The 23,962-nt window shown below is 40.5% G+C and overlaps 1 protein-coding gene and 1 non-coding gene across 11 annotated transcripts in view; both read right to left on the minus strand.

The window, feature by feature from the left end:
• The window catches only part of LPP (LIM domain containing preferred translocation partner in lipoma), a 730,287-nt gene that overhangs the window by 518,155 nt on the left and 188,170 nt on the right, over nucleotides 1-23,962 (minus strand). The window lies entirely within an intron of this gene.
• On the minus strand, nucleotides 21,917-22,023 carry LOC128568200 (U6 spliceosomal RNA). The gene has a single exon (XR_008375024.1). It is a non-coding gene; the product is annotated as a U6 spliceosomal RNA (small nuclear RNA).

Genomic DNA, 23,962 nt, shown 5'->3' on the forward strand with positions numbered 1-23,962 from the left:
AGGAAAAAGAGGGAGAAAAGGGGAGAAGAAGAGGGAAAAAGATATGAAGGGAAGGAAAAAAATGAGCAGACAAGGATCAGTGGCACAAGAAAGGTCAGAAAGGAATTTTTTAATTTAATTTGGAAATTATATTTCTAATCTGACTTTTAATGTGTTTGCATTATTTTCACATGTCAACAGCTGTCTGTCATCTTTAATCACATCCTGGACATGTTTCATTTCTCTCTGGGCCACTTCTACACACTTACTAAAGGAGACTGTCTAGTGGCAAGACGTTCATAACACAGAAGAATGGCATCAGTGAGCAGAGCCTGAATCAAGGATCTGTAACCTACTAGCTCTGCGACCTTGGGCAAGTCAACTTCGCTGCTGTAGGACTCAGCACCCTAATCCATAAATGAGCTATAAGTCTGAATGAGATAACACAAGGTGCTTACGAAGACGACAACATGTGGCACGGTAATAAACACTCAGTACACAGTCAGTACATTAGTAGATAGATTATTCTATTCCCCTTGGAGGGACATAACCCACTTGAGAATCATATGAGGGGAAATATATTTCCACACAAATATACAGAACTGTACGAACAATTTCCAGAGGCTCATGGACCAACTCAATTCTTAATGACCCTTGTACCACGTGATCTCTAAAATCCTCCCTCTTGCAAAATCCTATGATGTGAAGAGCCCAGAAACAAGCAATGAGAGATTTCACTGGGCTACCAGAGATGCAAACACAAGTCAACTATCCCAAGGGTACCCGACACCTTTGGTTTCCATTTGATTGGCAGGAATGTGTTAAATGAATATAAGGAACATACTCAAGGCATGAGTCCAAAGGAAACCAAAACAAGGAAAGATTGTACCCAAAACAGTATGTTTAGAAGGTACTGCAGAAGCAAACAGGTGAGCCAGGAGAGGGCCTGCTTCCTTATAAAGTAATAAAACTTACATAGTGGGCTTTGCCATGAAAATGCTATGTCATGCCAAGTGCCTAAGAAACAACATTTATAAATATAACCTAACCAGGTTTTATTGTCTCATACTTCTAATATAAAAAATAATTATAACAGAAAAATCATCTGTGTTTTTAATATTTACTCCAACTAATAAACATAAAAAGCAAGAGGCAGTGGAGTATGAGGAAGGTCCTTGCATACCATTCATCTGTGTTATGAAGCTCCATATCCTTGCCACCAGACAGTCTCCTTTAGTAAGTCCTTGTATGAGTGTATGAGATGCTTTCGTTTCCACACTTGCCTCTCCACTATCAGCCTGGTGCCTTGCGGCTTTACTCAATTTTTCATAAGGTTACATAGTATATACCCCACATTGTATCATTCCACGCTCAAAAACATCTATATCCTAGATAAAGTCCGAACATTCAATATCTCAACAATAAACTCCCAAATTATATTTCCAACTTCATTTCCCATGGTATTCTCTATGGGCCCTATTCTGCAGACCTGATGTTCTATGTTCAACCTTTTAAATACATCCCATAGTTTCTTACAAAGATCCTTCTCTTAGTTTACCCTAATTAACATATCATTTTGCAGTGAATTTCTTTCCATTCTCCACCATTCAAAACCATTTCCCCATACTACAAGATGAATGAATCTTGACATGATGCTAGGAGGAAGAATCCAGCCATGGAAGACCACATGCTGCGTGATTCCGTTTATATAAGGTAAATAAAGTAAAAAGTAGATTAGCGCGTCCTTAGGACTGACTGTGTGAACGGAGGTTTGGGGAAAATAGGGAACGAACACTTACAGGGATGGGGTTTCTTTTGAGGTGATGGAGATAGTCTAAGATTGATTTTGGTGATGGTTGTGCAACTCTGTGAATACACTAAAATCCATTGAATTGCACTCTTTAATTAATGGAATTATAGCTTGAAAAAAACATAATTAAAGAAGAAAACTTGCCCATCCTACTAGGCTCTTCAAATATTGTGTAAATTGACTTCCCCCATCCTGTCGGAGTTAAAATACTTCAACTAATCCCCTTCAGAAAGTTATCTCAGGAACATGTCATATTTATTCCCGTGTCTGCATCACAGGCTAAGCTAGGAGTACTTTTAGAGAAAAACAAACATGTACCACACGTTCTCACACGCAGGCTGCCATTAACCATTAGAAGACACTGGTGGAGTCGTGCCGCCTCCTCAAATGGCTTCCCCAGCCCCACCTGAGGAAATGCAAAAAGCCACCCTGCCAAACACAGTTTTGGCCAACACCAACAAATAAAAAAAAAAAAGGACCTAACTTCCGCCTGAAAAATGAAGGGTGTGATTTTAGCCCCACTTTTTCTCCTGCCTTCAAGCAAGATACAACTTGAAAAACTGTAGGGTAGCCTTGCCTGCACGCATCCCCTCTCACGTCCAACAGTCTAATAAAGCAGTTAAACACATGAAAAGCACTCAAGAAACAACTAAATACACGTAGAATGAAAATGATAGATCTGCAACCATTTTCTACAATAGGACACTCCCAGATTGCAACCAGAAGCTCAAGACTTGGGATTTTTTTTTTTTAACCAGTTGTTGATTTTTTTTAACCAGTTGTTGATTTTCATATTATTTATTAGTAACATGAAAAGAGTTTTTCTTACGAATTGGATTCAAGAAGCTTATATATACAGAGGGTGCCCAAAAAAATGTATACACATTTTAAGACAGGAGAACTGTGTTAAATGCGTAATGCTGAATTCATGTTTGACTTTTGCAATTACCAGAGGAGCTTACCATAACTTGTGTTCATCTTTTGTTATCAGTATAGATTATTACAATTTTAATACAGTTTTTTTCTTTCTTGAAATGTATACACACTTTTTGGCACCCTCTAAACATCTGAAATACAGTAAATTATTTTAAAAGAGTAAGATAGTAAAGAAAAATAGAGACATTTTTCTTACATCAATTTACAGTTACTAAAAAGGTCTTAATACTATCATACTAAATCCCACCATTTAAAGAGGGGAACAATGAGAGAATACAGAGTTTATGCTCAATTGCAATATCCCTGTATGTTAAAAGGAATTTTGTCAGCAAGCCAATTTTTAAAAAATTCTTCCTCCTTTCAATTTCCCCAACATGTGAGCTGGGCACTGGCCACTTTCTATCTTATATGAGAGGGGTGTCTGCATCTAAGCCCATTCTCTTGTTTCTACCTTCACCTGGCTAACACTGCTTCTTTTGGGAAACATACCGCCCTACAAACCAAGCCAGAAAAAAAAAAAAATGTGCTTAATACTCTCACAGCGCTTGATACCTTTCCTCTGTGGCACCTAATATTATTAATAGGATGGTTTTCTCCCCTAGGAGATAAGAAGATTCTGTCTGCCAAGTGCTGACAGTTCCAATGAAGTGCTTTATGCCTGGTCGTGGTGGGAAATCAGGAACTATTTGTTGACTAAATTAACAAATTTGCCCTCTTCAGAGTATTAGGCCCTCAAAGCAGGGATTATGTATAATATATTTTGGTATCCCCTATTTTGCCTGGTTCAGCACCTAACACGTAGGTAATATCAAATAATTCACATATAAATGAATGAATCAGCAGTGAACTCCATAGTGGGCCTCTTAATGAGTACTGAAGAGGATATTCAGGGCAGGCTAATGGCAACAGAAGTTTACTGAATGAGCTGAAAGTTAAAGGTTACTCTCCAAGCCAGTCTGAATAATAACATCTTGGAACACCACCATGCAGAGGAGGAAGAAAAAAGTCAGAGGTCAAAGATGTCTGTGGTCTAAGATTTACGGCAGTTTCCCTAAAGCTCTAAGAGTTCATTTTCTCTAGTTTCAGTGGTGTGTCTCTTTCCCAAATGCAATTGGCCTACAAATCTTGTATACAAGCAGAGCTCCCTAAAAGCAAGTCTTTTGAAAGATAAAAGTAACATAACGTCAAAACCACACGAAGCTGAAGCAGCCAGAAGACCCTGGTAGAGTCGTGCAGCCTCCCCTAGTGGCTTCCCAGCCCCATGTGAGGACAGGCGAAAAAGCCATCCTACCAAACACAGTTGTGGCCAACGCCAACAGCAGGCCTCCCTGAGGGGCTCCAAGAATCAAAAAAATGGGCAAAAATCTAACTGTACATACAGTGGGACGCTACCCCCATGTCAAACCCTGTGCAAGACGCTAAAGATACACATTCCAGCACAAAAAACCCTGCAATCAAGGAGCTGGAAATCTAATCATGGAGTTAAATGATAACAACAACTGAGCTAAATGATAATCATGATGCTGATTAGACGAGGATTCTGTCAACACACCTGGGACCGCTGGAGAGTTACCCTGATCTCTCTGGCTGCTGTCATGCTGGAGCACAAGAGTGAGATGTCAGTCCCAGTTCCGCCACTTCATGGCTGTGCAGCCTTGGGAAATTCACATGAGCTCTCTCTGCGCATGTGTGTCCTTGTTTGTGAAATGAAGATGATGATATCACTCTGATTAACAATCGGTGACTGGGCCCATGGGACCCAAAGAACTGGCTGATGGAATCACAAATACCAGAAAAGAAGGCCCCTAACATCCGATCTGAATCTAAGTGATGCTTTTACAAAGGGTGAAACACAGGCCTGGGGAAGTGGGGGGATATGCCCAGGTGAGAGGCCAAACCTGCTGGTTCAGGATGCCCAGCAACACTGACAAACACAGTGCGCTGAGGACAGAAGGTACCCAAAACAGCGCCTGGCTGCAAGGCAGCAGTGTGTGCGGCAGAGTGTATCTGCCATTAGTGTTGACCGTAACAACGCCTTACACATTTGCAGGTGCTTGGCAGTTTACAAAGCCTAATTTTCATATCCATTATTGCGTTTAATCCTCATGACCACCCCAGGAGACTGACTGACAAGACAAGAATCATGACTCCTCGAGCCCCAGTGACAGGTAGGCCCAGTGAGGCTCTGAAAAATTCCCTAGATTCCCTTTGTTAGTTGGCAGAGAAGTGCAGTCCAGAATGCTTATCTCCCATTACAGAGTTTAACATACTTCCCTTCACATGATGCTATACCACAGAAGTGGCTCATGCCAGACTACAAATTTCACAGTTGTTTTGTTGTTGTTGTTGTTGTTAATTTGGGAATTTAAATAATAGACCTTTCCTATGATCACTAACATATTAAAGAAGCCTTCTACTCCAAAAGCAAGACAATCAGAGGCATGAGAATTCTATTTTGGTTTTGCTACAACCGGGTTAAGCCTAGCACAAGAAATACCTTCCTTGAATCTAACCTTCCTTTTCTGTCTATGGAGTGAGATAGTCCCCCAGCTTTATCCATGGGCAATGAAGAAAGAAGAGGAAGAGAGGCTAAAACGGGATACACAGGATGATTTATAAGCAAGCAATATCCCTCAGTACTTGATGATGAGCCAGTTCTTAAACACCACCTTCATATGGTGAATCTGTCCGCCCAAAATAAGACAGATAGATAAAATGAGGGGCATGACTTTCTCTTTCACACATGCCTCTTTCTTTAAAGGGAATCAATTTTTCAAGTGAACAGTATGAAAAGAGTGGCCTAAGGTTGGTGAAGTTCTTCTGAAAAGAAGACAACTAAGGACCTGTTGAGCATAAAAGAATTCCTAATCGGGGCTCTTATCTGTTACCTCTCTACCTACCTGCCCACCTACTGTCTAATCAAGATAAACAGTTAATGTCTTTTTCTTTACATTTAAGAAAAAATAAAGAGGCATTGAACAGATAAATGATAGAGAAGTGAGAGACTTTGATCTTAGTTGTGGTTTTGTCACTAACAAAGAGACTTAGGAAAGTTACTAAAGCTTTATGGGGCATTATTTATACTTCTGTTCAGTGTGGGCTTGGAGGAGATCTCCAAGGACCATTTCAGTTCAATAAAAGGCTAATATCCTAAACAAGCAAGAAAAAAATGCCATGATGGTCAAGCCAATTGTTTCATAAAAATTAAAGAAAGTGTTGTTCCCTCCATAAGTCCTGGTTTTGAATGCAAGGAATGTTAGGTTTAAAACGACCCATATTCATGCCTATGGTGGAAAAGTATACCACCAAAAGCCAACAAAGTTTTGCTTAAAAACAAGCTATTTTCAGGAACAACACTTTGATTTAAAGTTCTAATTCACAAAATTGGTTTGGCTGGTATAACACTATCTTCTCTCTGCAATTATTAGTCTCTAAACGATTTTTTTCCCTCCTAACAACATTGCATATAAAAACTGTTTGATCCTCAAATAAACCTGTAATTTCTCCTGTGGAGAATGGAGGTCTGCAGTTTAGCCCAAATGACTTTATATTTCACACAAGATTATTATAAGATGACAGATGTGAACCTTAAGAATTTCAACAATAAAGACATGCTATCCAAAGAATGTTCTGCAGAACGCAAGTCTGGAAAATCATCTACAAAATGGTTCCATTGTAAAATAAACTTGACAAAACCTGAATTTAATGTAACATAAAAGAAAGAAAGTTGGGTTATTGTCTTTGCCTATAATTCCTCTCAGATTTAAACTTGCTAAAGATACATGGAAAACCTCCGAAATGGGGATGTGATAGCAAAAGATTCCCAAACTGGTTTGGCCAGTAGCACGTTTTAGGAAAGGCTGCTATGAATATGACAACTCATTATGACAAGGACACAGCTTAAAGCTTGTGAGCATCCTTGCCCTTGAAATTTAAGTTCTACAATCCAGTTAGGAACTTTATTTAGGAACTCTATTTTTACCTATACCAGATTTATATATTAACTCGTATATTTAACTCTATTTTTATCTATATCAGATCTATTTCATAATAGATGCAACAATTACCAACTAAACTTTGCCAGTCAAAGTGACTTCTATTTCTTGTAACATTCTTGGGATGTAGAAGGAACTCCACTCTAGAAGGGCAGAGTTGTCTCCCTGCTACAAATATATTCTGTGATAACAGCAATACTATGGGGAACTTTCTTCCCTTTCTCTCTTTTTTTAATAATTCACAGGATTAAGTACAAATCAATGATCCTTAAGGCAAAGAGACAGTGAGAAGACCTCAGGTAGAGAACAATCCTGAGAGCTGATGCTTCCCCCATCTAACTGAAAAGCCTACACTTCATGATAATATTTGGCTCAGAGCCACAGTCTTCTCACATATTTATGAAGTAAATAGATTCCCTGCTCTCACATCTCTTGATTCTATGGTTTGGAGAGGATGTCTCGACATTATCTCTGAAAACAATTCCAAGATAGAGTTATGTTAACAAGATGACAAAACAGGAGTTTCCAGCATTCATCCTTCATGGAAACATCCACTGAATGGCCGGCCATACAAAAAAAAAAAAACCTTTGAAAGAGTTAAGAAATCCAGGTGACAGATTATAGCACTCAGATGAAACACAGAACAGGACACACTGACAAGGGTAGGAAAGACAGTTCCGTATCACCCACGCCACCCTCAGCACAGTGCTGGGAAAGATACCTCCAGGAGAGGGAAGGGAGCACCCACTTCCCTGTGGACCCGGCACCAGACTTGCCCCTAAAATGAAATCAGTGTCTCCAAACAGTATCTGAACTCTCGTGGTTCATTACAGCATCACTCAGAACAGAGTCGATCTAAATGTCCATCAACAGATGGACAGATAAAGACAATGTGGTGTGTATGCAAATGGAATAGTATTCAGTCATAGAAATGAAGAAAATTACGTCATTTGTGATGAGATAGATGAACTTGGAAGAAATTAAAACAAGCCAAGCACAGAAGGACAAATACTGCCTGGCCTCACTTAAATGTAGAAAATTTTAAAAAGCAGAATCATAGAAGCCGAGATTAAAATGATGGTTTCGTGGCCTGAGGTTGGAGAAGGACAGGGAGATAGGGTCAAAGGTTACAAAGACTCAGTGATGCAAGATGAATAATCTAACGTGCAGTCTGGTGACCATAGTTACTAATAATACTATATTGCATACTAGAAATTTGCTGAAGGCAGATCTCAAATATTCTCCCCACACTCACAAAAAGATAACTAGGTGAGGTAATGAATATATTAATGAGATTGCTTGCAGTAATCATTTCACAATGTACATGTATATTAAAACTCCTGCACTCCTTCACTATTATACCATTTTTATTTGCTAATTATGTCTCAATAAAGCTAGGAAATATTTTTTCAAAAATTAAAAACAAAATAATAACTTCGCAGATCGAAAAAATAAACGACGTTTTCAAGATGTTTTGAGCAAGGGCAGAGACTTAGGAACGAGCATTGGCTGTGTGTAATCCCACCCCCACAAACTGCTGCCAGAACGACTCTACCACCTGTAGATACAAGTTCCAGGGTGTGGGCTAAAAACTCCAGTCTCGTTATTCTGCAGCCATGGCGTGTCATGTCTGGCCATCACCATGCACACCCTAGTGCTTCATCAGGTCACTTGCTAAAAGCAACAGTAAATTTAAGACCAACTTGACAGGGCAGAGAGCTGAGGCAGGGAAGCCACGGGGTTGGAGCATGCTCACCACCTCCTACAGGGTTGCTGGTGGCATCCCAGCTTGTCATATGACCTTCTGCAAGAGAGGTATTTAAACACCCATATCTACTGCCTGACACGTGATGCAGTTCAGGAAATATTATCTTGCTGAAACCCACCCAGATTGATTTTTAATGGCAGGGGACAAGAGTGGTTTTGCTATTGGCTCCTAGGAAAAGGAGGAGACAAGGAGAGCAAAGTGAGATTTAGATATTTTAAAAAAATCAAAAGCACTTCTATTATCCTTAAAACTCATCAGGGGGGGGGGGGACTCGATAGCCCTTTTTTAGACCTCTGTGAAGTACCCTAATGAGAACCCTTTAAATCTCTTTATAAACATCCAACATTTGCTGTCTTCGTCACCCCTATTCTTCCTCCTGCTCACTCACACAAAAGCCATCAGCCCCGTCTGAAAAGTATTCAGCACAATAAACCAGGGGGATTGCTCCTCCGCCCACTTTATATACAAGGCATGGAGACTGTGAAGCCTCACTCACACCTGGACTGGTGCCGGAACCTGGACGGGGCCAGGAGCAGCCAGAGAGTGGCAGGAGGAAAACATAAAGTCAACCTCACACCCTTCACTCAGCTGCCAGGTCAATCCCTACCCAGCACGCAGCTGCAAGGTCAAATGCCTCCTGCTGCAGAAAGGCTTCCATATTTTTCTCCACACTCATCTCCAATTTCAACCAAAACCCATGTCTCTTTCCTCCAGTGACCACAATTCCCTTAAAGGCAGAGGTTGTGTCTGGTAAAACTCAACAAATACAAAGATGAAATCTGTCTAAAGAATGAATTAAGATTAAGTATGTAAATAAGTACAAGAAAGACTCTATTAGGGTCAGTAAGACAGGGATAGATAAAGGAATCCAGGATGGAAGTGAAGCAAATCATTTAAAGCAAGACATGAAATAAGGACCTTCAAACACAGAATGATACGTCAACTTAAAAGAATGGAGCTAGCTAACGTTAGCTGTGCATAAACTATGAGTCAGGCAGAGCCTTAAACATCTTCTGGTATTAACTCTTAATCCCCAAAGGAACCCTTGAGGTAAGTACTGTCATTATCGCCATTAAATAAGGAGATGATGAGGCAAATGCATTGCACAGAGTTGGCGTAACTTGCCCAAGCAAAGACAATTGGCTTCAAACCTCAGCAAAGATGCTTCAGGTGATGAACTTGACCACTCTACTGCTTCAGCAGAAGCCTGTCAATAAGCTGCCCAAAGGAAGAAGGACATTCCACTTCCTAGAAACCAATTGAAGGAAATCATTTACAAAAGAACCCAAGAAGTAAAGGTCCACACCTGTAAAGGAAATGGGAAGGGAGTTGCTCTAGGGATGGAGGCTGCCTTCATGGTAACATGAAACTCCTGAAGTTTGAGAGGCAGAGACTGAACGCGCCATTCACACTGCAGCCTTTCCTAATTTATCTGACTTCCTCAACTGTAACTTATTTGCTGAGAGCAATGAGACAGAGCATCTGATTGTATTGTTATTTTGTGAGTGGTGGAAGCCTGCTTGTTTTCCTGACAGTTAACATTAGAATTGCTGATGTTACCTGTGTGATGAGGCCACTGGCATTTTCCTTCCAGAAAAGATGAAAGCCTTTTAGAAAAGAAGTGGGTGTGAAAATCTAACTTGAATGGTGAAAAAGATCACCTTGTGGCCGATCTTAATGATACTTAAATCTCCAATGAGGAATTCTGTAGTAAACAACCTCTTGATTCTATGCAAAACATTTTTAATTTCATGCCCTGCTAATCACACAGCTGTTAAATTTCCCTTCCTATCAGTTGTAAAAAAATAAATAAATAGATAATAATTGTAATAATAATTTAAGAAACAGTTGGGCCTCAAATAAAATTTGAGTCCTAATGAATTTTCCCATCTGGAATTAATAACGTCATGATAGTGAAATTGGCTGAATTCAGTTGATGTAAACTTAACATTATAAGTATCAAAATGTAAGGCTCTGAACATGAAAAGCTTCTGACACGCTGGCCACAGAATGGAGTCTACATTATATTCTCAGATAAACCTGCAGCTGATGTTTCATTCCAACAGATTTTAACAACTTATTTTCTTTGACTGTGACCTTATCTCCTCAGCCACAATAGGCACTATACAAATAGAAATGATGACTAGACTTGGCATTATAGGCTTGATGATTCAGAGCCTGGGGAAGAGAAACCTAGTGTGTTCATATTGTAAAGATGTCAATCTAATCAATACAGGGAAATAAAATAGAGGCTATCTTTAAAGTTGCAAATCAAAGCAAGAGCTAGGGAATAAAGGATGGAGGGTGATTTTAAAATATTTGGGGATAATAGAAAGAGGATGTCCAAAGGAGGATGGCAGCGAGGATGAGCCAGCTGCGTGGGAGAGAGAGGCTAATGGACAGGGAAGAAAACCTCAGAAGTGGCAAAAGGAATATCCAGTAACAAAGGGAACAAATGTACAAAGGAAGTACAAGATAAGCATAGTCAGACGAACGAGAATATCAACAGAAGGTCTTCAAAGAAGATATTCTTATATTTCTAAAGCTTAACTTTTCCCATAACCTCAGTTATAAAACACTCTAAGAACTGCCTGGGTGTTAGTATACGGTCCCTTCCCCTGGCATGTCCCCACCCTAGAGTTCATTTGCTGAAATCTTTCAGTCTTAGATGTGCTCAAAGACCACCTCCTCCAGGAAGGCCTTCCCTCATCCTCACACCAGCCATAAAACCAGCCAGCTGGCCTTCCCTCTCCTTTATCACTAGTAAGTTTTGCTTTGTACTACAGCTAATTATTTATTTCAGTGTCTACACACACACACACACACACACACTGAATCATAACCTCCAGGAGAGAAGGAAGCTCATGTACCAATATTTTATTCTTTTGTGGCAAGCCTGGGCTTTGCAGAGTAAACACGTAAAGAGTGGATATGTTTTCTTAAGAAAGATCAGAAGACACTTCCTGCCTTAGGTATTCCTGTTATGGAAAACATCATTTCAAGCATTTATAAATTTACCCATACCAATCACCCTACAAACCCACGTAAATGGCAATCACTGCTACTATTTCATTGAATATGAACATGATATTCAAAATCTTATCATGGTCTATCTGGAGAAAAATTACAGTATCAATGTGACACTGCTCTTCTGACCCAATCACATTAACACTGGTTTAGATTCCAGGAAGCTAAAAGAGCTTTTCTGAAATCTCAGCATCCCTTCAGGTCCTCCTACCACTCCACAACTCATTGAAAACAAACAGTGTTTCTTTATGCTTCATCATTAATGATAAAGCAAATGAGTCAACTGTATGGAAACCAATAAAACAGTGACAGTTTACCATCAATACCACTGCACTGGGATACCACTTTATATATCCACTGTCTCGTTTGGTCTTTTCCAGGAGTTTCTGCGGTGGAAGGGAATGGAATAATTGTGTTAAAGATAAGGAAACTCAAATCCTTAAGATGTGATCTGTACCAGGACACACAACTATTCATAGTAAGGGGCTATGGCAAGATGCAATTCAGGATTTGCGTTTTTTTCAACAAAACTTTCATTCATTTATACCAAGTTGTCCCTCTTATCTAAAGTGTTTACAAGGCACAAGAAGTTGATGATGGAGCCCCTGAGACTCATAAGAATGTAAAGTCATATCATTCAGATGAGACATTAGGTGGACTCCACATGATGAAAGAGGGAAGGTGGAAACAAGGGAGGGAGTGGAGGGAGGGAAAGAGGGAAAAAGCAAGTAAGAAGGGAGGGAGGGAAGGTGGAAAGGAGAGGAAGAAAAGGAAGGAGGGGGAAAAGCAAGTAAGAAGGGAGAGGAGAGAAGTAAGGAATTAGGGAGGGAGTGAGGGAAGGAATCACTCTGGAATAAGATAGCTAATAAAATTTCCAGAAAATCATTCATCTGGAATTGTACTTTAAAGCAATACTAATCAAAGTGAGGCCACAAAATGACATTTTCAGTGCCATCTGGAAGAGTAATAGAAATACAAATTTGTACCACCACCTTATTGAACTGTAACTTCAAACGGTGGAATTCCTAATTTCAATGCAAACCACATTTGAAAGGTTCTACTTGAAAGTTAAGGTAGAGTCTAGACAAATAGTAACAAGGGAATAGACATATACCACAAAGAGGAAAAGTGATATTAAAAATAAGGAGACCCAGAGTTCAGAACACTCAAAATATGTCAGCAAAGAAGGTTCTAGAACAATGAGCTGATGAGGAGATATCCTGGAAGGGACTGGGTCTAGAAAGTTACAGAAGCCACGCTGTGGAGAAGCCTTGCTATAGAGAAGCCTGGCTGTGGAGGAGGCTGGATGCAGGTGGGGCAGCACAAGGTAAAGGGTGTTAGAATCTAGATCCACCACACTTGAGTTTTGGATTGTAGTGGGAGAAAGAGACATGTAAACAGAAGGAATAGGAGAATCATCACCAAGTTCTGGACTAGAGTCACAAGGCTCAGCAGCTCTGCAGAGAAGAACCTTATTTAAAAGCTGGAGGAATACATGGTCACCAGGCAGACATGTAGGGAAGGAATAAGGGAGAATTCCAAGATGTAAAACAAAGGATCTATTCAGCACCTGTGAGGCACCCTGGATTCAACATCCTCATCCACAAAAGAAAAGATGAATGATCAGATAATCTAGCCAGTCAGGTGGCTGAGGGGAGTAGGTGAGGGGATTGGAGTGGCTGTTCTAACAGCCTGCTTGGTGTAGGGCAGCCAGTCTACACCAAGAGAAAAAAGAGTCCACTGCCTCTCTTTCCTTTTGAGGAAAATGAAGGGTCAAAGAAAGAAAAGGACATCGAGCCCTGTCAGCGCTGGTATGTCAGCTGCCAACTTTAACCGGGATTCCTCTTAACATGTTCTCAGGGCAGCCAGCTGGGACACTCCTTGTGGTCGCTAACTTCCATTCCTAGACACATTCCTTTTCAAGACCCGAGGCTCCTTCTCTTCCTGTTTCTCACTCCTACTTTGTCAGAGGGCCCCAGGGTCCTCTAGTTTACTGGCTTTCTAAATGATACATAATTTCTGGAAGCAAACATGCTCTAAAGTCTTTCAAAGTAAGACTTCCAGCTGTCCTGAGAATAGATTTAGTTCTCCTCTGAAATGCTCTGTGTCCAGTGGAAATACAACTTGTTGGCAAGTGCACAGCTGGTTGGCTGAAGGAGGTCCCCCGACGTGTGTCTTGTAAAGGATGTTAGCTGAGATTGCCCAAAGGAAAAAACACACAAATTCTAGAGTCAGAAAAGGCAGATGATTGCCTTCCCATAGGACGTCCTAAAAGACTGGACATGCTAATGACCATTGTCAGACGAATTTTCTAGGCTGACGTGGTCACTCTTTTTAGAGTGGTAGCTCTGTGGACTAGTGTTTATGGATGGTATGTCAAAAAGCTGATGGGTTAAAGCATGAGAAAGGTAAGGCAGGGGTATAGCCAGAGTTAACCTCCAGAAAGATGGTGAAGATGTTTTGTTAACTCTCCTTTTCCTATTCAGAACGCCCTCCTCTCTTCTCTTCCCACTCCTCAGTGCATACCAGTTTGCAAAAGATCTGCTCAACTAAGCCCCGTTAAACTGTTGCCTCTAACATTGCTCATTCCACATGCTTAGGAAACATCTCCCTTCATCAAAATTCCACCCATCCAGGCCAACCAAAATGGGACTTCCCCCACAAAGCTGTCCTTGACCCCTGCCCTCCCTCACAGGTAGAAGGGATGGCTCTTTACTCTTCTCTGAACTTGCTCTGCAGGTCTCCACTTTCTACTTTAAGTCGTAGTTATCTGTATGGTATCTGTAGTTATCTGTATGGCGTCTCATCTTCAGCAGTTCGTTGACCCTTCCCTAATATTTTCACACCTATTGTTATGTTTCAGCCTAATAACCAGCTGAAAGAATAGGCAGGTATGATAATATTCACTGTGTGGAGACAACAGAGCTTAGTAGCTAAGAAAGTAGCTGCTGGCGCCAGATTAGCTGAGTTCGAATCCTATTATGAACTCTGTGACCTCAGGCAAATTATGGGATGCCTCCGGATCACAATTTTTCATCTGTGAAATGCTGATAGTACCTTCCTCAGAGGTTGCTTGAAAGAAATAATTGATCCTATGGTAGAAATGCTCAGAATAGTGCTAACTCCATAGTATTTAGTGTTTAGAAGTAGCCACATCAGAATTTTTCAGATTTATGACATTATTTTTCCCCTCCATATGCTGTCTTTCAAAATTGCTCATGCATTCAATAAATATTTATTGGACTCATAGATGAGCTAGGTGTGACTCCAGGAAACTGGGAAACAGTGGGCAATAAGACAAACAAAGTCCCAAGTTCAAGATCCTCCTACCTTAGCAAGGAGGAAAAGGGGGCACAAGGCAGGAGATAAAATAGTAAAACGAACAAAATAGCCAACATGGTGCTTCCAGCTAATTCTCATATGTCATATGCTCCAGCCAACCCGATCCCTTATACTGTTTTACTTTGGCCAAAACTGTGCACAGAGTACTTCCTGTTTTATTTAGGAAGTATTTTCTAAATAAAATATCCCATTTTCTAAATACTTCCTGAATACTTCCTAAATAAAACAGGATTTTTATTTAGGAAAAAATAAAATGAAAAACTGAATTTTTAGAGTTCCACATTTCTTTACAATGTTTTGCCTCATCTCACCAATTTCTTCAGGGAATGAACAATGAATCCTCCCAAGTTTTGTATAATGATCCTCTCGGGGGGAGAGGGAGGTTGGATGCCTCACTTCCATAGATCCATGTACATCCTCAGTGGCTGACATGTGACTTTAAAAAAATACTCCTAACTTGGAACTCAGCTGCTGTTTCTGAGCTCACACACTTTTCATGAGATTTGTTACCAGAGGAGCATTTTACTCTAAGAAAAAGTTCAGCATCATGTACAAAGCTATAAAGTAGCCATTCTCTCCCTTCAGGATTTCAGCTATTAAGAGTAAAATCAAACTAATCCCATAATTTGAGTCCAGACAAACTCTGGAAATGATGCTTTAGCATCTAGCAAAATAGCCATTCATCCTCTTCCCCATTTTTAGAACATATTTTTTATCCATAGAAAATATTTTCTCCAATGTGACTTTGTTATATTGATATATAAATGCTTTTCATCCATGTTACTAATTCATTCCTCTTGATGACTGGTCATTCTCATGGTCTCTGCCTTGATTTTCAATTCACAGATTTTAACCTTCCTACACCATGTTATCCACAGACATACACAGGGATATCCCATGCAAAATGGATCGTGGTGGTGGTGGCGCCACATGTATGGTTAGGAGGGGAGAGAACTGAGAACAGAAAGCAAGGAATGAATTAAAATTTCAGGCTCTGAGCAACCACCCTCCTCCCCAAAATGGTTGAAACTCATCAGCTTTAAAGGAATAAAATTCGTATCCTTGACCAGAAGCAGACAAAATACCAGCCAAAGCGTCGATAAATTCCTCTGTACATGGTCTAAAGAACAATAGTCTTTGCTGATTGGAAAATTTGCTCAGTTGAAAAATAAGTTTATCAAAAGTAAAATGATCTAAAGATGAAAATCACATACAGATGGGGTCTCTACTAGTAGATTTTACCTCAAATCTCAGAATGGAGAATCGTTTGCCACCAAATGACAATCCATGGAGGCCAGTTTAGCCAAGGTCTTTTGGCACAGGTACTCACTGAAAACTGGTGGGGAAAGGGCATAGAGTCTGAGAAGGAGGAGTCTGGACCGAGGAGGACAGCAGTCACCCCCAGGTATGAGGTTAAGCAGTGGAAACAGCATACTACTATTTCACCTATACTGTGAATGTGTGTATGTGAAATAGTTTATACAACTTGAAATTTTAACAAATCAATAGCAAGCTTCTTGTTTTCAAGGGCCCACCCTGCACTCCAGCTGCACATCTCCCCAGAATCTAGAGCCCCTTGGAGCATAAATTTAAACATTCACTGGCCTAATCTAATTTTACCCTTAAAAATTTCTTCAGAGGAAACTGAGGCACAGAGATTAATTGTGGTCCCTAAACATAAAGCTAGTAGGTAGCACAAGCATGAATTCTCCTAAAAGAAACTGTGTTGCTTTTCCCAAATATATGATATTTATGTTCTAGGAGTCTGCCCTGTTAGTAGGATAAAGAAATTAGCATAATCAATGTACTAAGCAAAACTTTAAAACATGCTCAAGGTCAAAGAGTAGACACTAGCTATTGACACCTTGGGAAGCTTAGCTTAGAGAAACTCAAATACCAATTCTATAAGTTAAAGTTTCATGTGAGAGTTCTGCAGTAATGATAGAAACATTACACTACAGACTTTTTTTTGTTTAGCTATTATACATAAATATGTCAGGCACAAAATCAAAATACTCTAAAATAATGTAAAATCCATTCAGTTTTAAGTACAGAAAAACACAGCACCCTTTGTGCAAGGTGTGGGAGACACGTAACCTAAACGGCTTGGGTTAGTCAATTAAACTAGAAATTCATGAAAAAAAGTGCGAGGAGCCTACAGGAGAGAGAGTTGAGCAAAAAAACATTGTGAGACACATTTGATATAATAGTCATATGATTAACAAACTGTCACATCAAACTTTTCCGCAACGTGGGAACACTTTGACACTTCATATTTTTAAGACTGACATTTTGATTCATTACTGTAAATAGCACTTTGGGTTAAATATTGTGACAAGGAACAGATTATATATGTATATATATACACTCTATATATTACATGTGTATATTTTTTCTAGCCCCGTAACATTTTATAATGTATGAAACCTTTTCCTACAGTGACAGTTTGGAATAGTATGTAAACAGGCTATTCCACTCCTAAACTACCCAATTCTATGACAAGTAGGCAGATGGACTTTCTTCATTTCACAGAAATTCTATGAAGCAGAGGAATTTCAAGAGTAATGGGATGTTATCTAAGGAAATTCTGAATAAACCTTTGAACTCCCAGCGAAACATTTTTAATGAGTTGGATTAACTTATTGCACCCCAGTTCACAAAATCATTGTCACAAACACACATAAAATACTTCACCTGTCTTCAGGGTGCTCCCAATCTACTTGGGGAGACAGACGATACATACAAAATTCTAAAGCAAAACAGACATGTTTGAAGCAGGAAAAATATAAAACGATGCTTTCCTTCTTTCTTTCCTTTTTTTTTTTTTTTCTCCTTTTTCTTTCTTTCTGTGCATCCAAGCTTAACAATCCCAGGAACAATGTTCACAGTAAACTATTTCATTTGAATTAAGCAAAGTACGGGTATCAATGGATGGTGAAGAAATTTAGGAAATTTTCAAAAAAGCTTCAATTCACAAGGCAATCATTCTTCTGAAACAAAGTATAAAGACAGTGATTGGTTCCCATTTAACATAAATAATTCAATTTTCTAACTCTTAACTTTATCTGCAACTATGGGGGGGGCAAAAGATAAAATATCCATCCCTTATTCCAGACACCCAAGTTTTGATTTCAATTTTTCTTTGGTAATTTCAAAGTTATTATGTACTTTGAAAATTGAGAAAAACTTTAAAAAACCATAAGCTCATCATAGACACACACATATATACAAAATAAAGAAATAAGCCCACACACATTTTTGTCTTATGTATTCAATTTCCCTCTAAACATTATGCCATTATTATTCAACTCAAACTTCTCTTTGAACACCTGGAAAGATACAAAGAGAAAACATGAAAACTATATATAATAAGATTATACTCACTACATGTCAGCTTTGTCTGCTCTATAGTCAAATTAGGCAATGATATTCTTTCTGAGCACATATATTAAAAAAAAAGACTGCTCCTTATTTGAAGTTTTTTAGAAATACAGATACAGAATGTTATTAATCAAACTCACCTAAATCCTATAAAAGTTAGGAAAGCATAATGGATGTCATCTAGTATATGTAGCAAATACTGAGAAAACCCTAAAAACCATCAGTATCCACCCAATAGCATTCAAAAATTCCTGTGTTCTTCTTTTGCAACCAAAAAAGGTGATCTAGTTTTGTTCTTAGCTAAATTAGGCAATTCATTCAGAGCAAAGAGCCTTTCCCCCCATATTCAACATGTACTCGAATTTGTTAAAAGTTGAAGGAGCCTCACAAACTATTACAAAGCTTATTTCAAATTAAGAAAATTAAAGATAGAAATGCAATATTCCCCTATTGGCTTACTAAAAACAAATTCAGCAAAAGGGCTGCCCAAAGCATATTTGAACCTGAAGCCTCATCATTCTTTTCCCAAACTATGAAGAGAGTAGGTTACAACACGAAAAAATTGGAAACTCCAGAATAGAAGGCTAAACCACTGTCAGTGGAGCAAGATCACGTCGAAAAGAAGTAACATTACAGTATTCAGAGACAGAACATTCAGATTCAAGTCCAATCTCCATCACTTTTCCCTGGAGGTAAATTTGAGACGTTATTTCACTTCTGTTTTTTCATTGTAAAATGAGGATTATAACAGACAGCACATTGAGTTTTATGAAAATTAAATTAAAATGTAAAGAATTTTTAGCAGAATCTAAATTGGTAAGAACACTGTTCTACGAAATCATCATTTGTCAACTTTTACCAGCAATTAAAAAAAAAAAAAAACTTAAGACATCTGAATTCAACTAAGTTCACCTCGCTGCGGGATGTTCATCCCAGGTGTTTACATCTCTGCCAGGGGCCTAACCAAAAGGCAGGGAGGGGGAAAGAGGAAAGAAGGAAAGACTGTTTAATTCACAATTTCTGTCCCCAAGAACCCTGTCATCTTGTTGCAGAGACAGCATTTCATATGTGAACTACTGGGAAAAAAATAGTTGTTATTGCATAATAAAGTGTTAAATACAAGAAAAGTATAGTCCTGGCAAAGAGTTGGTCTCAGGAAAGTTTTTGGTGAGGTTTTCCAGAAGGTCAGGAAAGGGTTCAGAGACGTAGGGAACGTGATGCTATTGTTCCCCCTGTCTCTTTAAGCCCTCACTTCTCAAGGAACCAATCTGTGGCCTCTGAGAAGAGAGCTCCACCCTGAAGTCTCTGAGGATGGACGCTGCTGAGCGGTATCTGGGCATCTTCCATCCCCTCATTTTCTCATTCTTTCCTCTCCCTTTCTTCTCCTTCTCTCCCCACTCCTAAGGACAACACCCTCTCCAGGTCTGATCCATCCACAGCCTCCCACAGGCTACAGAGGACACTCAGGCAGGGATCAGTGTGGTACAGTTGGAAAAACACAAAGCTGGGAAAGAGAAGTCCTGAGTTCCTGTCCCAGCCTTGTCTCAACTTCACTTTGTAACCTCGAGCAAGTTGCTGCCAGGCAATGGGCCTCAGTATCCTCACCTATCAAACAAGAGGAGAGGATATTTAAAAGGCCTTCGTGGTCTTAAACGTTCTGTGTCTGTGTCTGATCTACCGTTTCCTACGGTTTCCAAGTGACAAATGGGGGCTCGCCAGTCGCACAGCTCCTGAAGAGGCACTAACATGACCACATCAACGGTTCTATTGTGGGGAAGGTCAGGGACTCCTTCAGAAAATAGCTGATCTAAACAGAGCCTGAGGAGTGCCATGGCAACACGGCTCGCGAGCTGCCAGAGGTAGGGAGGAAAGCAGCCAACATGGGTGTGCAGCTGCCACGTTTCAGAACAGCACTCAAACCTCGTTAATATCATCTTGCTTAATACCGAGTCCCATAGATCATAAGCTATTTTTACTGTGTATTTAACAGATTTCTGTATCGTCTTCCCTGCCAGCATTTTCACAGTCCAGTACAGAAGACTGCCATCAGAGAGTATTCAAGACCTGAGGCTACCCAGGGTGAACTTGGGAGAAAGAGGATGGGGGAGAAGCAAAAGAAATAGAAAACACGTACCAAGGAAAAGGAGAAAAGGATATTCATTAGGGTCAAGGCTAGCTAGGGGAGAAGCAGGAATAAGAGATCATAGGAACTAGTCAAAGCTAATATCACAAACACTCAAGAATGAGGCACCCAAGTCCCAGCTCTCCATAGAGTCAAAGATGTATGTGTGGGGAATAGAGTGGGGAAAGTTCAGGCCTCTGGTATACTCAGGTGACCACAGACCCTCCGCCCAAACTTTGATCACAACCTCTGCTTGTTTCCACTTGTCTTCCTAATCTGTAGCCCTTAAAAAAGTCAAGCATGCCACTCTGCAGACCCTTACACCCATGTTCCAGGAGAGAAGCATCTATCCACTACAGATTGCCTTTCAGAGCTTACAGGAAAGGGCTTTTGCTAAATGTTCTGTTACAAACAACTTGTCTCCCTCATGAAGGGATGAGAATTCTAGCTTTCAATGACCAACCAAGTTTAACTATGTGAAAACACCTGTCAAAGAGCCTGTCACACCGTAGATACAGAGGAACATCTGCTTTCCAATCTGTTTAATACAGCGATGGCGCCACCTGTGCCACCTTTACTCCCTAATTGTCTTCACAGAAAGAAGGACTCCAGCTAAGGCTTGTTGGGAGCTAAGCAGGGGCTCCAGTGCCAACCAGCTCTCTAGAGTCAGATCAGATGTGGGTGCCATTCTCAGACCTGCCTTGAACCAGGCGGTCACCTGTAAATCAGGGCACGTCATTTCTTCCCTGGGATGCAGGCTAGACTAGGCAGATTGTTTTTAAATTCTTTTCCAGTTCTGAAATTCTGTAAGCCTATGAGTCTCATAGCCGTCTCAGAAACAAGTACTAAGCAGAGGGAAAACTGTGAGAACACAGTCATGTGCTTCTTTACTGAGCACTATGTCTAGGGCACTGTGCCAGGAGCTAGAGGGAATTCAGAGAAGCAGAAAGTAATCCTTAGATCAGAGCTCTTACACTGTGAGTGAGAGAGGAAGGGGAGAGGGGAGAGGAAACAGGAAAAGTTACATGACATAAAGTTGGAATATTAAAAAAAGTCCAATGCGAAATTGCCTTGCCAAGTCAGAAGGTGCATAGGGAAGTCTTCTCCGGGAGGAATGATGTGTGCTGGGACTTTTAGGCAGGGTCCACCGAGGCAAATGCGGGGTGAGGTGGAGGGTCAGGGCACCTTTTATAGAAGTCGGCCCTTTGTGGCAGAAGGGGCATCAGAGTCTGGGATCATTAAATCTCATGTGTTTCAAGCCTTAGATCACTTGAACATTCCACGTTTCATATATTAAAGGCTAGAATAAAAATAAATGACCACCCCACCTGCCTGCCATGCAATGCCGCGTGGGCACAAGAAGACGGGAAGGATGGGAAGCCTGGGCCATCGTTTACCTGTTTATCTGTGGTCAATGTCCCTCTGTCAGGGTTTAGCCAAGTGGCTTATCTGGCTGTGGAATAAGAGACTTTGTAGAATTCCAGGTGAAGTTCTTGAGGCTTCTTTTGTTTTGTTTTTTTCCCAAGGATGACATGCAAATTCATGAAACATTTAACAAAAATATGGAATGCTTCACGAATTTGCATGTCATCCTTGCACCGGGGCCATGCTAATCTTCTCTGTATCGTTCCAATTTTAGTATATGTGCTGCCGAAGCGAGCACTTTTTGAGGCTTCTTGAGAACCATCTTGCCAAAGCTCACATTACATAGATGAAGAGTCTGAAGTTCATCAGAAAAGAAGTGGTTTCTCTCAACTACACATTCCTGTGATCTATGCTCAGTTCTTCAGATATGCCTGCCTGGGAATCATCTGCTTTGGGGTCCTGCCTCATGCTGACTCTTGCCTGCCGGAGATCTACTCTTCCAATTCCTATGATATCTAAGTCCCAATCAGCTTTCAAAATGAACTCCCGTATCACCTTAATAAGAAACCGGCAGGAAGAAAGAGTTCTCTAAATTCTGTCTCTCCCAAAGCATAATTACTGAGCTCACACATCACAGTGAGCCCTGACTGGCCCTGCATCAAAGTTACCTCCACAAGACAGCCAGCTCTTTGATTTCTTACCTTGCTTGTAGGTGCTAAATAAATGCTTACTGTATCTTTTAAAACATGCCATGTGGCCTCTGATCATCATAAGCCTACAAGTGTGCAGTCCCCAGGGCACCAAAATAGTTTCAATTACCTCCAAAGCCATCAAGCCTTTTACCAGACTGACTGAACGTATAGCAAAGGAGAAGAAGCAGGTATTACTTCTGCTGGAAGATAAGGAGGAGCAAAGGCCATAGTCTACAGATTGGATAAACAGTCATGCCAGTGAGCTGGGAACACTGCTATTATCATTGCAATTGCACAAGTAACAGAGCTGAAGTGCAGAGACGCAAAGGCCAGACAAGGAAGGGCTGCAAGCAGAGTCCCTGATGGAGCAAACAGGTCCCAGTTCTGCCATCTTTTCGGGTACTGCTGTTACCCCTGTGGTGAAGTGTCACAAAGAGTCTAACTACCTGCTATCAGCTGGGCAGGCCCACTCAGTCTACTCCAGAGGTTCAGACACCTGGAAAGGAACATTGCACAGCTACTTACAGCACAGGGTTTAGACCGGGGAGACGCTCAACCAGTACTGCTGAGTAAAAGCATGGCAGAAAGAATTACGACACAGTACTGCCTCTGTGTGACTCCAGAGGCACCCAGAGGCAAATGGGAATATCTAAAAATCCCACTAAACACACAAGGACTCAGACGCCAGCACACACAGCGATGGCCCCAGCCAGACAGCAAAGGCATATTGGCACCACCGTAATTTGTCCATTCACCAATATGCTTCCCGAAAAACACCCATATGCTTTCTTTCTGCTCCCATATGCTTTTTTAGCAAAGAAACTAAAATATTTCATTAGTTTCAAGTAATTAATAATTACTTATTTCACAATAGTCACCCTCATTAAAAAACGAAAATAACTGATTAAGCTGCAGGATCCTGGCTTTCAACTCAAGGTTTAAAAAAAATTTTTTTTAATTCTTCCCCTCTAGGAATTGAGTAATAGAGTAAAACAGCCAGTGTGGAAATATTCGCACTATGGGGAATCGAGAGTTATCACACACACAACCCAGCATTCCTCTTGACTGAGACATCACGGTTTAATGAAAAAAAGGTGGACTTGAGGATCAGAAAGACTCAGGATCCAATCCCTGTTTGACCTCTTATGAATAGTACTTCTGAGGAAAGGGAGGGTGTTGAAAAGACAAAGCCTGCTGGATCCCTTCAACCCAGTCTTCCAGGTTCCCAGGGAGTGACTGCACAGGGCTCCCTCTCAAGGCAAGGGACAGCGTGCACCAAGGATTCTGGCCATGTGCCAGTCACTGTCAGCAGGCCATGGCCAACAGCCTTGAAAATCGGCTAGAGCCTACAGGAATGTTTTCCAGACTCTAATGAGCATTTGAACTACCAGGGGATCTTGTTAAAATAAAGATTCAGATTCACAAGGTTTGGAGTATAGCCTGAGATTTGCATCCCTAACAAGCTCCCGCATAACACTGATGCTGCCGGTCCTCAGACCAAACTTTGAGAAGTAGAGACCTAGAAAGTATGAAGATGAAGTTAGG

Source organism: Nycticebus coucang, chromosome 16 (assembly GCF_027406575.1).
Source record: "Nycticebus coucang isolate mNycCou1 chromosome 16, mNycCou1.pri, whole genome shotgun sequence".
NCBI classification, from domain to species: Eukaryota; Metazoa; Chordata; class Mammalia; order Primates; family Lorisidae; genus Nycticebus; species Nycticebus coucang.